The 18,291-nt window shown below is 51.3% G+C and overlaps 1 long non-coding RNA gene across 1 annotated transcript; it reads right to left on the bottom strand.

Annotated features, from left to right (window-relative positions):
- Positions 1-2,208: 2,208 nt before the first annotated feature.
- LOC125960405 (uncharacterized) lies at positions 2,209-9,937 on the bottom strand. Its single transcript, XR_007470017.1, has 2 exons — positions 3,116-9,937; positions 2,209-2,989 (listed from the first exon to the last, which is right to left on the bottom strand). It is a non-coding gene; the product is annotated as an uncharacterized LOC125960405 (long non-coding RNA).
- Between the last annotated feature and the right edge of the window lie 8,354 nt (positions 9,938-18,291).

The raw sequence follows: 18,291 nt of genomic DNA on the forward strand, positions 1-18,291 counted from the left end.
CAGAAGAATATGTTACAGAGATGTGTCCACCCACAATGTTGCTCCCTTTTATCCCATCCTTGAGTACTGAAAACTCGGATGATTGACCATAGCACATTGTTTAGGACTTGTATCATTTTGGGTCATTGATTGGTGTGAACATACATTTTTAATGGGGTTGCTTGGTCCCTAACACAGGTTATAGTTTCTGAGAACCCTCTTGTTACCAAGAAAACCTGGCCCCTTCCATTGTTTCCTTCCAGCAGGAAGGCTTTCAAACAATGGAATTCACCGCCTGCCCCCGCCCCCCGTAGGGTCTCTGATGAGCTGGTCTTCAGATCCTGCCAGTTCAGCGAAGGTTAGATGGTAGCCGTGACCCTGATGATACTTATATAAAGTCCCCTTCAATACACCCACCCCCAGGATCTGCCACCCCTGTCTCCCTGTGTCCCTGCGAATCACCTGGCAACTGATCAGGCCCTAAGACAGCCCCCCTTCTGGGCAGAAGGTACTGTGGGTTGTGAAAGTTTAGGTGACCTTTTGCTCACAGGTCTCTTGGGGCCTCCTTTGACTTGCCCACATCACGTCCCACAGATTCCTGATGTGCTGCACGCACTTCAGGGCCCTTGCCGCCTACCTTGCTGGGCTTCCTCAGACCACAACTCTCATGCAGCCTCCAGTCTCCAGCCCCTAAGCCTCTAGGGTGGGACTTTCAGGAACAACGTCAACCCCCCAACTCAAGCTCAGCTTGAGGTCTGACCTCAGGTTGGGTGGGGAGAGAGCCTGGACACTCCAAGCCCAACCCTATCGTGGGACCCACAACTGAGTAAACATTAGTGCTTCTTACGTCTCCCCCACCAACACCATTTGGTCAGTAGATCACTGTCCCTACCTGTACTTCCCCTCCCCAAACAAAAATATCTGTTTTGCTGACTTCAAAGAAATGCAGAGACATTCCTGACACTGACACTCATCAGAGAAAAATTCTCCTTAGCCAGTCTACACTGGAGTCAGCAGAGGAATCTGAGGGTGTGTGTGTGTGTGTGTGTGTGTGTACACGCGCGTGCGCCCCTGTGCACGCAAGGAGGGAGGTTTACGAAGGGACCTATGAGATAGGAGAAACCACAGTGACACTGTGGGAGGGGAGGACAGAGGAAGATCCAGGTGGACAGAGCCTGGGAAAGCAGAGGGTTTGTCTCAGACTTGCAGATGCCAGTGAGGCTCACTGTGCAGAACTGCGTCAACCCATTCGTGCATCCCTCATATGTGCTGAAGGAAATGGACCACCAAAGTAAAACGCCCCCCTGTGGGTTGTGGGAGCCAAGCAGTGGGGACAGAGGTACACAGACAGATCCAGGGCTTATAGATGCAGGCGGCAGTGAAAGTGACTGCACCTTAAATGGATGATAAAGATAAAATATTGGATGATAAAGTATTGGATGAGGTAACTCCCAGGACCAGGGCTCAGGAGAATTGTGAGAGAATAATTCACATTCATTTTCCTGGGAATAGCCATGTCATCCTCAATTCCTCTAGATATCTCCTGTTTAAAACCCAGGGATACAAAAAAGTAAATGTGTGTAATGCTAATAGATATAACGTACCTGCTAAAGGACAGAGACTCTCAGATTGGATTTTTGAGTCAATCTATCTTTTGTTCGTAATTCATAATAACACAAAAATGTTGAAAGTGAAATGATAGAAAAAGTTGCTATAGCAATATTAATAACAGCAATAATAATATTAATAATTATTATCAAAGAGACTTTAAAGCAAGAAATATATACAAGCATTGTAGGGATAAAGAGAATCATTGCTCAAAGATATTATACCAGGAAGATAGAGTAATAACTGAACCTGCATGCATTTAGCCTGCAATATAGTCTTGAAATACTTGAAACAAAAATGGACAGAATTACAAGGAGAAATGAACACATCCACAATTAGAGTGGGAGATTTCCATTTAGCTTTTGCAGAAACTCAAGTCTTAAGAAGTAAAAACGTTGAATAAGAACATAAAGAGTGAATTGGTACAATAGAACTTATTATCGTCTGGATCCGAAGGCCACGTGTAAAACCTTGCACCGCGAAACTGGAGAATACACATTCTTTTCAAGAACACTTGGCAGAACATTCACAAAAGTAGGCCATAAACCGAGTCTCAAAAAAAGACCAAAAACATTTTTTATACACATTCTGTGACCACAATGAAGTAAAACAAAAATTCGATTTCAAAAATACAAACAAGATTTTTATTTGGCAAACTTCAAATGCTCTCAGAAATCATTTATAGGCCAAAGAAAAATAATTACAGCTATGAAAAGTATAACTAAATAATAAAAACAGTACGCCTCAAAATTTGTGGGTGCAGTGAAAACACTCTATCGGAAAATGTATAGTTTAAAATATATTGATAATAAAAAAAGACTGAATGTTAATCAGTTACATATTCGATTTAACAAATCAAGAGAATATTCAAAGAAAGTAGAAACATAAAAATAAAAGCAAAATTAAGAAATCCAGAGACAGACAATAATGGACAAACTCAAAAGCTGGTTTCTGAGAAGATTACTGAACTTGACACACTTAAAGAAAATAAAATAGCAAGATTCATTTAGGAAGAAAAAAGAAAGAAAAAAAAAAAAGGTGGCAGAAACAGCCTCATGGCAACTAGAGGCGGCGTAGATACGACAAAAGCCTGAAAGAATAGCACGTCCTTAGGGGAGACAGCTCTCCCTCCCCTCTCCAGCTGGCTATGCAGTGCCCATGTCTTATTTATCTTTGTATCTTCAAAGGCTGGCAGCCTGGCACAAAATAGATATTCAGTGAGTTTGTTACATAAAATCAAATCCTCTTCTTGAGCAGGCAGTCCGTGGCCCCAATATTGGAGCAAACAGAGTCCATGGACAGCTATCCGAGGTCACTATTTGTTCTTGATGTTAAATAAAGCACCAAAGTTTAGAAACCCCATACTTAAAAAATAATAATAATCAGAGTAAATTAAAGTTACCTTATAATAATATTCTTCTTCAACAGCTATCCGAGGTCACTATTTGTTCTTGCTGTTAAATAAAGCAGCAAAGTTTAGAAACCCCATACTTAAACAAAAATAATAATCAGAGTAAATTAAAGTTACCTTATAATAATATTCTTCTTCCTTACTTGCATGAGACTGGTCTGAATAAGAGTGAAAAGGGTAGAGTTATACCTGGGGCGGGGATGCGGGGGGTTCGTATTCATCACCCAGGGCACCTGGAGGAGATTTTGTCCCACACGTGACCACCGACTGACAAGGCTGTCGAGGGGGGAAGCAGGTTAGAAACCCCTGGTTCATCATGACATCTGTGTCAAAGCTTCTATGTGGTGAAGAAGCCTGGACCTGCCAGGTTTTCACATCAGTCTATGAAATCAAAGGAGGTGGTCTCGGCTTTCACAAACACCCATGCGGGTCAGGAGTAAGATCAAGAATACCGCAAGGTTGGAATGTTTCTGGCTGAAAATGGAACACTGCAAGGCTGACAGATGCAGGACACCGAAGTCTAGGATTTCAGAGGTAGTAGAGAGGCCTCCTGACCCCTTCCAAAGACACCCTTTCCAGGCACTGAGGCCTGAACTGTTCCCTTGTGGTTCTAACCGCATCCTGGCTTTGTCCTCTAAGGAGAGGTCACCCTAAGTGTTATCAGCCATTGCTAACCCTGAATTCGAGAATCAGGTGCTTTCCCAACGTGAGGATTTGATGGGGTGGGTTGGGTGGAGTGAGCTGAAGGCATGAGGACATGAGGGCACTGGCTGCCTAAGGGAGAAACAGGGAGTTAAAACCGCATAGTGCAGAGTTCTGCCTGGGCCAGCCCTGAGCACATAGCGAGCTAAAGGGAGAGTTCACGAGAGGGGGCGCGGGGAGGACGGGTGGAAGGGTGGAGGGGAGGAGGAATGTGTTCCGGATGCCCCAGCACAGCTGGAAGCCATGTGGCCTCTCTGGGTCACGGGCCAGGAGAACAAGCAGACCGGCAATCGGGGGAAAGAGGGAGAAACACAGAGCATCTGGCTCTGCAAATAACAGCTTCCAGGGAAAAGGCTTCACGTGAGCGCGCTGTGGAACCGATGCAAGGATGCAGGGATGCTGGCTGCTATCACCCCATCGGTCCACCCGCCATGACAGCAGCACTCGGAAGTCTTTGAAGGTGAAGCTCTGCCACCCCAAAACAATAATAACGAACATTTGTAAGACACTCTATCAAAAATATGTTCTCTCCTATGAGCCTCATGACAAACTCTGGGAGTATGTATTTAAGACTGTTTTTACTTTGCAAAAGAGGAAACTGAGGCTCAGCAAAGACAAGAAACTGGAGACAGACCTGGGACTTCTCACGTCAGACCCAGGAGGTTTAGTGCCTTTGCTTCTCAAAGTGTGGTCTTCGAACCAGCAGCATAGGCCTACCCCGGGAGCTTATTAGAAATAAGAAATTTCAAACCCAGACTTAGTGAATCAGAATCAGCATTTTAACAAGATCCTCACGTGATTCACATTTTAATACTCACGTTAAAATTTGAGGCCTACTATGTCCACCATATCAGACCATTCTCACAAACACCTGATGACCCACATGAGTTAGATGTTCTTGGGGAGTCTCAGCATTGTAGAGCTGGAAGGGACTTCTCAAAAGCACCTACACCTACTCCATCATGGTACAGATGGTGACACTGACAAGTTTTCAAAACAAGTCCCTAGCAAAACTAAGGTGAAAATGCAAATCTCTCTTTTGACTCAAAAGGCTTCCGTTATACCTGTCCTCTTCCTATTTCTTTAAGAACTTTCCTATTTGGTGCTTTGATTTGGGGGTTCTTTTATAAAAGCAGGCTTTCTTTGCCAATTATGTGCAATTTAGGCTAACAGTAAATGTCATCTCATTTTCGGACACACATTAATAGAGAATGAAAACAATAACAAGAACAGAAGCAATCCATCATGGTCTTTTCTTTGTTTAGCGTGTCCTACTTTTTCAGTGTTTTATACCCATGGTTCAGTCACATGCTAGGCAGCTGTAGAAATCCAGCCCTCTATGAAAGATTGGTTCTGGACCAATCTGGGACAATCATCGAGTTGGTTGCAAATATAAATTAGATGTAATAACGTGGAGAGATCTACTTAATCGTGTGTGGAGAGATATCTATGTATCTATAAGGATACAGGCCACGCTAAAACTGTGTCTGTCCAGCACAAGCGCAGGGCTTTGGCAATTTTCTGGTTAATTTGCTAAGTCAAGAAGGCCAAACCAGATCATTCAGGCCAGTAGTAGCTTTTTGAACCTAAATATTCTGGTTTGGCTGTCTTCATTTATAAAGTTAACCTGGTACTTGCCAAATCACTGCCTCATTCATGCTCTATCAAGGGGAAAGAAACTCTTATGTGAGTGTGAACACACACGTTTTAATATGTGCGTTTCCATGGGACTCAACTTGGGTCATTTGTTCTTTGAGATGAGATATCAACTCAAACGTTCATCCCACAGATGGTGGGAAATCCAGGGTCCCTCCCAATATCTCTAGGAATGTTTGGGATGGGAAGGGGGCTTGCCCAATGTCCCCCCACCCCACCCTGGCCACCCCAGTCATTTCTGGCTCTAAGTTCATGCTTCTGTGGGATTTTCTCTTTTATATCTTGCCTCCTGTGGACATTTCCACTCTCCACCTGCATGGATTCAAGCGTCTAATTCAGTCCATTTTCCTTGATTTCTCCCAAACATCACTCACCAAAGTCAGTGGATGCAGCCAACTTTCCCTGTGGATGTGGAAGGAACAGAGGGGCTGTTCTCTGCCATATAACAGAATATCTCCTAATGTTGACTACTAGAACTCTGTCCTTAAAAGTCTTCCAGCTGTTCCTTTCCCCCACATTCCTGTCCTGGGGAATTGTCTTCTACTTGGGCTCGAGCTTCCTACGATGTTGTGGCTCCTTCCTCATCCAAGTGCCTTCTAAGCTAAACAGCCCTCACCCACAAATTCCTGTTGATTCTCTCTTTGTCTCAGTCCAAGCCTATCCCATTCGAGGAGGACTGCCTTCCAGGACTCAAATGGCCCATCATGATGTTTGTTCAACAAAGGGCCCAAGGATGAATTCTCCCACAGGTGTCAGTGACAGTGGGCCCCTTCCTGACACACCAACGCCTCCTGTTATAGGATAGATAGATGGATGGCAACCATGTGCTAGCGTATGTGTGTGAATGTACGTGCAAGCATGGCTGAGAGAATGTGTATGCGTAAGTGTGCGTATGTGTGACTATGTGTGTGTTTGCACATGTGGGAAGCAGCCCTAGGAATCAGACCATATGTAAATAGGAAAATGTGTAAAGTGTGTCTCTGGACTCATTCATTAGGTGTTGGACCCGATGCTGGAAAATCCTACGTGTCAGTCCCGTGAGGACACAAGGAGGGGATTCCCCACACCCAAGCTACATCTCCTTGAAAATTATTAATTAATTGGGAAGCAACACAGAGACACAAAGGAAAATAGATAGAGCCATGGGGAATTGGAAAGACAGAAAAAGAATTAGCTGAAACAAGGTCATCTTGGTTCTCAGAGACCTGGACTCCATGTAACTTGCCACAAATGCCAGTGGGAGGGACAAAAATGGGAAGGAGTTTCTACTCCTTAGGCATGGAAGACCCTGGGGAGGGTGAACAAGATAGGCTGTGCAGCCTTTCCTTCCCATGTATCTCTGATGTCACAGGAGCCTGGCCTTCCTGGAGGGAAGAGGAGGGCAAGGATGCCCTCTTGGAGCCCAACCTGATCTGAAAGGCTATGAGATCTGGGGTTTCCAAGCAAAGGGATGTGAGCTTGCCTGCAGCCCCAGAGTTGGAAGGATCGGAGACCCTTGGGATGGGAGGGGGTCAGGGTGGCACAAGCATTTCGCCAGCCCCTTCTCCACTCTGCTTGTATTCCCCAGGCCTTGGAAGCCTCTGGGGGATTGAGGTCACTACACAATATGTTTAATGTCACTGGGAGAGGCTGGTGAGACCAGGACACCCCTGAACACGTGCTGACGCCCTGTTCCATCCTGCGTCTAGGCAGATCCCCTGGGCCTGGGTGTAAAGAGGCCGCTGGAAGTTTGTGCTCTGTTCCTTCTTGCAGGGAGCATTGTCCCGGAGAGACTTCCCCTCCCCTCCCCTCCTCCAGCCCCACAGACTGACCTGGCTCTGGCAGCTGAGACCTGGGAGGGCTAGTGTGGACAGGACAGTGCAGAAAGCCTTTCTGAGGACATGACACTCAGGCCAACCTGAAGGATGAGGATGGGGCCAGCTGCTGGGGGAGTAGGGAGCAGGTGGCGGGGGAGTGGAAGTTCTCGGTCCTGAGGCAGGAAAAGAACTTTGACCATTAGGAACTGAAAGAGCCGAGTGCCCGGCCAGTAAGGAGGGCAGAAGATGAAGCTAGGGATCTGGGAAAAGTCCAGAATCACTCAGGGCCTGCCTGAGAGGCCGCAGTAACGTTCTGAACACACGTACACACACACAGACACGGGCAGGCTGAAAGGAAAGGCTGTGGGGAAAGTCTGCTATGGTCTGAATGATGATTCTTATGCTTCACGGAGGTTGAAATGGAGGAACCTCAAGCTGGGAGCAGGGAGACCAGTCATGAGGCCACCATAGGTTCCAGGTAAGGAGAGGAGGGTAATTTAGAAAAAGCTGGGGAGGTTGTGACAATTGAGAGAAGTGGTGGGATTAGAGGTACGCTTTAGAGGCAGAGTTTGCTGGACCTGATGATGTAATGGGTGTGGAATGTGAGGAGGAATTAAGGACCACAGTCCTTAGCAACTAGGAAGGTGGAGGTGATATAGGCAAGCCTGGTGGGGTAGGTAGCAGTGAGAATCAAGAGTTCTTGTCGGGACAGGCGAATTTCAAAACGTCCGGAGACCTCAAGTAGAAATGCCACGTGGCACCTGCCTCTGAAAATCAGACCTCAAAGAGAAGAAAGGGGCCAGTTAGAAATGTGGACTTGCCACCATGTGTGTGGTGTCTACAGCCGTGGAGGCATGGAGAGAAGAGCCCAAGACCAAGTCCAAGGGCACTGGCACTAGAATCTCTTTGAAGCCACCAGCGAGGCAGGAAGAAAACCAGGACAGCACCATGTGGGGAAGCCTGGAGAAGGGAGGGCTTCAGGGTGAGTTAAAGCCGATGAGAGAGGGGACACCTGAGGCAAGAGTTTGGTGAATTTAATATGAATGGTGGTGGGGCAGAAGCCAGGCTGGGGTGGAGTGAAGCGGGGACGGCCGGGGAGGAAGTAGAAGCAGCGAGTGTCATGCACCCCCCCCCCCCCCGCCTTGCCCCTGGTGTGGGTGTGGTAGAGGGATTTTTAGAAGACCCATCCCTGTACGGATGGAAACATTCCAGGAGGAAGCCGGAGAGAGAAGGTGTGAAGGGGAAGGGGGTTGGTCCTCCCTCAGATGCCCCTTCCTCTTCCATTGGAGATGAGGAATCCCCTGCCCTTGGACCCCTCCCGGGGCTGGATGCAGAGGAAATGCCAGGGCCTGGGTGAAGGAAGCCAGGAGGGGAGGGCCTGCCTTGCTCTGGAAATAGAAAACCGATGCTGGTAACTGAGTAACTCCTGGAGATGGGGCAAAGGCCCTGGCAGAGTCTGAAGGAGCAAAAATAATCTGTGCCGCTTGGGCGGTGAGGCAGATCGGATGTGGGGGGCGGAGAGGCCTGGTCTGCGGTCCCTCAGCCCCTGGCACCCCTCCCCGGCCTGCAGGGGCGAGCGCCGCTCTTCTTTCTTGCTCTGGCCCGGCGAGGAGCGATGGTTCCCGACAGACAGAGCATCCTCAGGTGACGCCCACGCACCGGTGCTGAGGCCGGTGGGCTCAGTCCCCTCTTGCCCCACGCACAGCACCGCCTGCCCTGGACCCCAGATGAGGACACCACCCAGACAGACAGACAAGCAGGGCACAGCCCCACCGAGCCTCAGCCAGAGCAGCCCCAACTGCCTGTGGTCAGGGAGGGGCGGAGTCCTACTCCACTTCAGGAAGCGCCTCGAGCCTCCCTCAGCCTCCCTCAAATCTCCCCCCACCCCTACCACACAGCACATTATGGGCTCCTCAGAGGGGATGCCGATCTAACAGCATCTATGAATTGATGGAGTGGTGGGCTGGTTTGGGGTCCTTCTCCCTTTTTGTTTCAGCACCGCTGTCCTCCCTCACTTTGGGGCAAAGGCGCCCCAGTCTCTCTCTGCTTCACCTCCTGCTTCCCAGGCTCACCTCTAAGATCACAGGAAGCAAGAGACACATCTTCTCATCCAGCAGATGGTGCCAGAAGATGCGGGTGAGGCCATGGGGTTGAGGCTCTGCCCTGGGTCCAGCCCCACGCCTGCCCCTCCTCCCCATGGCATGCCATCGCCGAGGAAAGCAGGACTTTGAGGGAAGGAAGGTGCCAGGCTCCAGAGTTGGGGGGGGGGGTTGGGCCCCTCTCTCCCGAGGAGGAAAGGAAGGTGAGAATCACTGACCTGAGAAGTTTCCATGAACTCTGGCCATGTGGGAGAAGCGGGGGGAGAGGCCCAAAGGAGCTGGACAAGGCGCAGGGGAGGGAAGTAACTCCCCTAGTGGTTTCCTTACCGTAAACTCCTCACTGGATCCCGCGGTATAAACAGACACACTGGGCCTGCCCAAGGAATGAGCACGGCTGGGGACCACGTACCACCAGGACATTAGAGAAGTAGAGGTGTTGGCATCAAGGGACCCAGTGCCTGGACCCCTGGGGGACCGGCCCTGGGCGAGGGGAGACAGTTTGCCCAGGAAGATACCCAGAGGCCGTGCCCATTCTCACTCCTCCTGGCACAGAAGTGCCCTCTGTTTATAGGAAAACTATGAGTGTGGGTAAGAGAGAGAAGGGGGCCGTGCCTGGTCCTTGGACGCACCAGGCTCTGAACCCACAGCTGCTGACTCAGCCACTTCCCGCTCCCCTCCCAACACCTCCCTCCCAAGCTGATGGGAACAAAGAGGCTGCAAGTTTCCAGTTGTAAAAGTCCGGAGGAGCGATCAAGAACGAAGATCAAGGCTTCGGATTTTCCATGACACTTGTGCAGGGGCGGGGGCACCGAGCCTGCCTGGCGCAGCGCCCATCACCCGGGCCCTCTGGGAAGCAGGAAGCTGCCATCCGGGCCTGGGGCAGTGCCAGCCTCCACATCAGCATGGCGCCCTCTCCTGGGGCTGCCTCGGCAGGAGGCGAGCTCACTGCCCTTGCAGTGTCCGTGCAGTGTCCTGAACTCTGGGGTCCCCCGAGCCCAGCTCTCTGAGATCAGACGGTCTTGGAGGCCAGGAGCTCACCCAGCAGCCCCCCAAACCTGCAGCACTGGGCAGAGAGAGAAGGGGGAGGGGACAAAGGACAGAGGACAGGAGGCGTGGGCTTCAGGCGGGGGAGGGCGTTGAGGGGAATCCGTCTGCAGGAAGTCAAAGGGCAGCTGGGCCTGGCCTCCCCCCACAGTGAGGCCAGTCTCGGTGTCCTCCACCCCCCGTCGTACCCGACTATCTCAGCTTCTGGGGGATCTGCGACACGGAGGGGTCCACCCAGTTAAAACACACGATGGTACATCTATTGAATGGAGTACCCTTCAACTTTTTTAAAAAGTCAGGTACATCCATGCATCCTGACAGGAAGGATGACCAAAGTATAGTAAGTGGAAAAACGATAAGAAGATTCTGATACAATTTTCTTAAAAATACTTAAACCTCAAACCACTGCATTTGGATATGCGTATCTAAATAACTACATATTTTAATGTTCTTAGAAAGAAGGATAAATGTGCTAACGTATGCCTGGGGTCATTTGGATTAGAATTAGAGTAAAAGGAGAGACTTTTGTATTAGAATTTTTTATACTACGCATGTATAATTTTGAAATGCAAAGGAAAATGATGAGGGTGGGGGAGATGATTCAGAGCAGCCCAAGTGTGTAGACAGAGCTGGGCACACACACAGACATGCCAGGTGCAGGCACGCACACACACACACACACACACCCCACACACACACACACACACCCCACACACACACGCACATACACACGTGCTCACACCAAGCACATCTGGCCCACCAAGGAGGGCACACCTGGTAAATCTGGCAGAAACGTGGGCGCACACCTGGTTCAGGCACAACCCCACAGTGCAGGGTTCCCCTGGCATGTGCCTGGCAGGGCCCGAAGCTCCCTCTGGGCATCGATCCCATCCCAGATCAGGCCCCAGCTACTCTTGCTTCCCCAACCTCCAAATGCTCTCCCCTGGGCCTCCGTCATTTCCTGCCAGGTACTCACACAGCAGGACCCTGGGCAGTCAGGAGAGTCAACAAATGCGGGAGGGGAGCCTGTGGCCTGGCCGTGAATGTGGCCTCCCCCTTCTCTGGGGCACTGGGGCACTGGGGCACCCATCTCCCAAACCGGGGTTGTTCCAGGGTTTCTTTTGGATTCTGGTTTGACTAAGAAACCACCTGGGCATCAGCCGTTCCAAATATGACCCTGGTTCTGCCGCTTACTTGTTGGGTGACCCTGGGCTAGTTGTTAAAACCTTCTGAGCCTCAGTTTTCTCATCTGTAAAATGGGAATAATAAGGTTATTGTGAAACTCAAAGAAGATAATATCTAAGAGACTAAACGCTTTGGAAGACAAACAAGGAAATAGCGATCACAGATGTCAGGATCCTGGTTCCCTCCAGGGCAGAGGGATAGGGCTGTGATCAGGGAAGGACACAGGGACCTCTGAGGTGCTGGCAGTACTCTAATTTTTGACCTGGGCTATGGAAACATGGATGTTTAATTTATAATTATTTATTAAACTGTATATATATTTAACATACGTATGTTATGTTTCATAATAAGAAAAAATGCTTTGGAAAGTTTCATGTTCAGCATAAATGTAAAATAATATTAACAAGCATAAATTCCCATTCTCATACCCTCTGAGCAGCGTCCGGGACTCTGAATTTCGCCATGGTCAGGGTTAGCTGGGTGGCAAGGATCAGCTAATAAGCAGGGATTTCAGTTATAAATCTAGACCGGTGTTGTCTTCCTTGCTAGGGGAGGCCTCGAGGGCAGAGGTGCCTAAGGGGTGTGGATCCTATGGGGGAGGCCTTGAAGAAAGTGGTCAATTCTGCCCTCCCTCGTGGCTCCTCCCTGCCGCAGAGTGCTGAGAACCAGAGGCACGTCTGCCCACCCAGACTTCCTGGCTGGCATAATCCTTGCCCTTGCAAAGCTCCCTGAACCCCAGGCAACCTCCTTTCTGCACCGGCCACCACCCCATATTCCTCAACAGCACGGCCCCTTCCTTGGTCCTCAGGCCCAGCACTTTCCTGCTCCACTGGCGTCCTACCTTGTGCCCAGAAGCTCTGCCCCCAACTTCCCGGCTTTTCCCGGCCCCACTGCTGGCTCCCCTAGATGGGGAGAACTCTCTACCACCCAAAGCATCCTGGGGCTCCAGAGCCCAGTCCGCACGATGGCATCCCCCCCATACTGGCTCTGACTCCAGTGGAGGGAGCCCTCAGGAGACTTGGCATGGAAGGCAGGCGTCCCCCCACCAACCCGCCCTCCCAGGCCAGAGACCCCATGCTGGGCCCCAGCACCCAACAGCCTTCAGGGCTGAGCCCACCCTGCCATCAGAGGCCACAGGAATTTCCATGGCAGGGAAATTCACTCTCTACCCCCGCATCTGATTTGCTCCCTGTCTCTTTCTGACTCGGCTTCTGTTCGACTCTGTGATTTAGTCTGTCTCCCATCCCTGCTTTTCTATGGGCCTCTGTCTCCACAATCCTCCCCAGCCAGCAAAGGGGCAGCAGGAACCTTCCATCTGCGTGTGGGGCAGCCCGTGGGCTCCTGGTCCTGGCCATCAGCCCGAGCTGCTGCCTGCTCCTCTCCCACCTGGGAAGTAACAGAGGTGAAGACTTCAGAAAAGAGCCTGAGGGCCTCAGTGGCAGAGCCGAGCTGAAAGGGAAGAGGAAGTTGACGAAACCGGGGTGCAGGAAGATGGAACTTCTGTTGTTACAGGGGAACGAAGAGCAACAGGGGCGGCGGGGGCGGGGGACAGGCTGCCTGAGGTCTTGCGCAATAAAAGCTAAGAAGGGAGTTGAGCTCTGGCGTAACGCAGAGTCTTGAGTGACGTAATCTGGGATAGGTTCTGATATTAAGTTTTTTTCACGGTCTAACCTCAAGCCTGCCTGCTGCAGAACTAGCTTTTTCTCATCTGTTTTTTCTTGCATCCACAGAATCCGTGCCGGGCGTACAGTGAAGGCAAGTACGAGAGGTGCTTGTGAGGGGAAGGGAGTCCTTCTCCTCGGCCTGTGAAGCCACCAGGGTGTCCCCTCCCCATCTCCAACCACCTGATAGCTCCCCAGTCCTGGGCACAACCCAGAGACCAAGCTGGAGGAAGCGGCCACTCCAAGCCATTTAGACAATCTTCCTTTCACGAGCTTATTTATTATTCTTTTCCCACCTCTCCACCCCTTCCCCACCAGCTGCTTAAAATATTTTTCAAACAGAAAAATCCAACCACAGCTGGAAACCAACCCTAAAGTTAGTCCAGAACGTGGGAGCTGCCAGGGAAAATTGCCGCAGCTCAGGCGGGGCAGTGAGAGGGAAGGCCTCAGCCACGGAGGCAGTCCCGCTCTGCAGGGGCCTGGGTGGGACAGCAGAAGGAGAGAGGGCCCTCGGGTCCCATCATCATTCCACACATGGTCAGTGAGGACCCACAGTGGCCAGGCCCTCTGCTGGGATCCCGGGGGGACACAAATTAGCTTAAGTAATGAGGCCTCTCCCCAAGGAGTTGCAGGCTTCATGAGGAGGTAAGGAGCAGATGCAAACACTTCACTGACAACAAGAGCATACACTTAGAGAATGTTTCCTACATTCGAGGTCCTGGCCTCGACACTTCACATGTATGACTCAATTAAAGTCCTATCAGCCCTGTACGGAAGGTACTTTTGTTCTCTCCATCTAGAACAAAGGAGGAAATTGAGGCACACAGAAATTAAGAAACTCTCATATTAAAAAAAAGGGAGGACTTCCCTCGTGGTCCAGTGGTTAAGACTCTGCGCTCCCAATGCAGGGGGTCTAGGTTCGATCCCTGGTCAGGTCGCAACTAAAGGTCCTGCATGCCACAACTAAAGTTCCCACGTGCCACAACTAAAGTTCCCACATGCCACAACTAAAGATTCGGTATACTGCAGTGAAGATCCCGTGTGCTGCAACTAAGACCCGGCCCAGCCAAATAAATAAATAAATATTAAAAAAAAGAAAAAGAAACTCTTACCCCACCATACAACCGGTAAAGGCTAGAATCAGAATCTAGGCCCAGGGAGTCCAGAATCCACGCACTCAGCTCTGTAATCTGCTGCCTCTGTACCATAGTGCAAGAGGCAAAGCAAAAACCCCATGAGAGCGTATAAACAAGTTAACATGAAAATTCAGAGATGGCCCCTGGCAGAGGGTCAGAATCAAGGAGGGCTTCATGGAGGAGGTAACGCAAGCACTACTTCTGGAAGGATAGTGAGGATTTTGAGCCTATGCTCAGTGGCAGGGACAGAAGGTATAGAGCCGAGAAAGCTGAGGCAGGAGCAGAGACAAAAACAAGACCCAAGAGGCCCAGCTCCCAACATATGGCCCCACCACTCAAGAGGCTGGCTTCACCCCTGCCCAGTGCCCAGAGGGAAGGACGCACAGCTGAGCCTAGGCCTGGCCATTGTGGACCATGATCCAGATTCACCCTCCATCTCTGCAGCATCCTGGGTTGCTTTCTCACCTCCCTCTGACACCTCCCATGCAACCCTCTCACTCTTCCTGTTTGTACGGGTCCTCCGGCACACCCGTTCACAGGAGCGGGCGAGAGGCAAAAGCCACAACACTCTAAAAACTCTTCATAATACAAATGTTTGGCGGCATCTAATTTAGATCAAAATCACCAAGCTGTCTTGGTTGGGATGAATGGCCCAGGAGGTGGTCACACAGCCATGTGGCCCCAAGAACCCAAGAGGTAGGGTGGCAGGTCAGTGGACTGGGCCCTGCTTCCACTTGTCTCTGTGACCTCTTCCAGTCACTGGGCCTCTCTGAGCCTCAGTTCTCCCTCTGGACCTGTTTGGTGTGTTCCCTTTCAGGTCTGAAGTCCCCATGAGCACAGAGTACTCGGCCCTCTTCTCCATACCTAAGGACTTGCCAGCTGGGAAGCTGGGAAGCTGGGAAGCCCTGCTGGGTGGGTGCTCAAGGCTCATCCAAAGATGGTGGCATTGGGTGGTCTCCTGTGGGCCTTCCATGCAAGCTTCTAAAGGCTTGTTGCTAGAGACTCATCATCACGATAATAGCTGATAATAGCTGCCCTTTATTGAATGTTGATAGCCTGACAGGCATTATTCTAAGAGACTCTCATGGATTACCTCGTTTCATCATTTTAACAATGCTACATATGAGGAAGCTGAGGCCCAGAAAGGGTTAAGGTCGGTACCCAAGGTCACACTCGGGTGTAGGGTTTCCATGGGGAGGGAGGGGGCACCTGGAGGGCAGGGACTATGTCCTGCTCGGCACTGTCTCCCAACCCCGATTCCCTGGAAGGTTGGCCTTGAATGGCATGGGGTTGGGTAGGAAGACAAAGCTGTGAGTTCTAAAGAGCTGCTTACTGTCCAGGAATTTGTGCAAACTACCTCCCCCAGGTCCATGATGTGAAGCCCTTTCCTGGCTCTGGACCAACTCAGCTCCAGCCATAGCCTCCAGCTGCCAGCACCCACCTGCCCCAAGGTGGTCCTTGCCTGGGTACATCCGGATCCCAGGATGGGGAGCTGGCTCCTTCCGGTGCCACCAGGCAGGGCAGGCCAGGCCAGTGCCGGGTCCGCTGCTGCAGTAAACCAGCTTTGGGTGGGCTCCTTCCCTCGGATCCGGGCTGCCTCCAGAATCCTTCTGCGGAGGAGAACAACCCCGAACCTCTGCGGGTGTTATGGCTGAGCTTCAAGGAGAAGAGAACCAACAGTCTGAGGGCCCCGGCTCCTGGGCCTCTCGCGCCCCCTGGCGGAAGGAATCGAGCAGTGCCAGGCCTGCACTGCGTTCTAAGTCCAACTTTCCCTCCTCTTTGTCGCCTCCATTCATTCACCCTTGACTGCACGTCCACTGGATGCCAGGCACCTGCCACGAGATGGGGACACAGACCGTGTCCTGTGACTGTGACACCGTCCCTGCCCCGAGGTGCTTGCCATTCATTCACTCAACTCACCCACTCATTCGACAAATATTCATGGAGCTCCTGCTCTCCACCAGGCTCTCCTCTAGGCTCCAGAGACACCAACCCTGCCCACACGGAGTTTACAGTCTAACAGGACGTTCAGCCTGGGTACCAGAGAATTATAACATAGTGGAGAAATCACAGGTGCTAGAGAGGAGTCCAGCAGAGACAGAAAGATGTGAGGACAGTGGTGCTGACACCAAGCAGCGCGTGTGTAGGCGCAGCAGGGGATGGGGGTGCAGAGAAGATTTCAGGGTGACCGCTGGGCCGTGTTTGGATGGTTGCGTAGGATCTCTCTGGGAAGAGGAAACGGGGTGTGGAGTGAGGTGGGGCAGGGAGGAAAGAATATCCTGCACAAAGAGGACAGAACGAGCAGACACATGAAGTCCCAGCGTGTTTAGGGAGCTACAAATAGTCTTCTGTGGTCGGAGTGTGTGGTTAGTGGGAAGAGGGCGGCAGGAGAGTGGAAAGGGCCTCGCAGGCTGTGGAAGGGGTTTGGGTCTTTTCCTGCAGCCTCTGAGGAGCCACAGAAGGTTTTAAGAGACAGGATGATACCACCACGTTGGCATTTCAGCAAAGGACCCCTAGACCCATGGACTGTGGAGGAAGGGCTAGAAGAGCAAGCCGTCGAGGCTGGTGTGGTGCTTGTACCCCAGCTGGCGCAGCAGGTCGCTTCACTTCTCTGAGCTGCAGACCCCTCGTCTGTTAAAGGGGCTGATGACACCCAGCCTGCAGAGCTGCTGAGAGGGCCAGATGAGATACTGTGTGGGACGTGCCTACTCCAGTGCTTGGCACATAATAGACACTCAGTAAATTATCATTTTTGGAAGTCAGAGAGCCTACTATGCAGCTTATGACAATTGCCTAGGCAAAGGATGTAGAGGGCCTGAATCCGATCGCAGACTATGGATGGGGAGGGAGGGAAGACACCAGGAGCTATTTCAGAGGGTTGCCTTTCAGGATGGGGTTGGGTATGGATTTTGCTTCTCTAAACACCTCTTGGAGGTTACCTCTGCCTCCTGGCCTCAGGCTCTCCCTGGAGCTCCACTATTCCTATCACCCGCTGCGTCCTCACTGCCTGCTTTGCGCAGGATGCTTTCTTGTTCAGGGCCGGTCCCTCCTCTGGGCAGAGGCTCCGCTGGCTGAGGCCCTAGGCAAGTGCCCAGCGCGGCAGCAGATACGGACAGGAGTTGAACGGCAGTTTCTGATGATAATCAGATGTGCAGCAGCTCAGCCACCAGGTTTGTCCCTGAAGCTGGCACAGGGGTGAGAAACGCAGTGCTGGGGGAGGTCAACCAGGAAGACTGGCTCACTGCTGCCAGTGATGATGATACAATGATGATGACTAGTCTCATCACTATAGAGTTACAATCCAGCAATCCGGGCTTCCCTGGTGGCGCAGTGGTTGAGAGTCCGCCTGCCGATGCAGGGGACACGGGTTCGTGCCCCGGTCTGGGAAGATCCCACATGCCGTGGGGCGGCTGGGCCCGTGAGCCATGGCCGCTGAGCCTGTGCGTCTGGAGCCTGTGCTCCGCAACGGGAGAGGCCACAACAGTGAGAGGCCCGCGTACGGGGAAAAAAAAAAAAAAATCCAGCAATCCAGCAAGCCCACCTCTGGCCTCCCTGCTCAGGCAGGCTTCCCAAATTCTCCAGCCCAGGCAGCCTTCCTCCCACACCTGCCCCGAGGGTGCCAGCTCCTAACATAATTCCCATTCAGGAGGCGGTCCAGAAGCTCTTGGGTGGAGGGAGATGCTTAGGGGTGCCAGTTCCTGGAGGGGAGGGAGGGCCACTCAGTTTACATTACGTGTGTATAGCACATATGCCGATGTGACTTAGAGTGTGTTCATCTCAGGTCACTGTCAGGGGAGGGACTTTTGGCAGTTATAAGGGTCAAGGCCCCCGCAGCCATCACATAGACCCTGGGGAGAGTTGTTATTAGTGTTCAGGGGTGAGGAATTAGTCTCCTCCACCTGCCAAGTCCCCCTACAAGAGAATCTGGTTCAGGTGCTCCTTTTAAGATGTCATTTTGTTTCGTTTTGTTTTGTTTTCCCTGTATTCCTGTCCCCCTGTTCCAAGGAGATAACA

The sequence above is a fragment of the Orcinus orca genome, chromosome 11 (assembly GCF_937001465.1).
Source record: "Orcinus orca chromosome 11, mOrcOrc1.1, whole genome shotgun sequence".
Classification (NCBI taxonomy): domain Eukaryota; kingdom Metazoa; phylum Chordata; class Mammalia; order Artiodactyla; family Delphinidae; genus Orcinus; species Orcinus orca.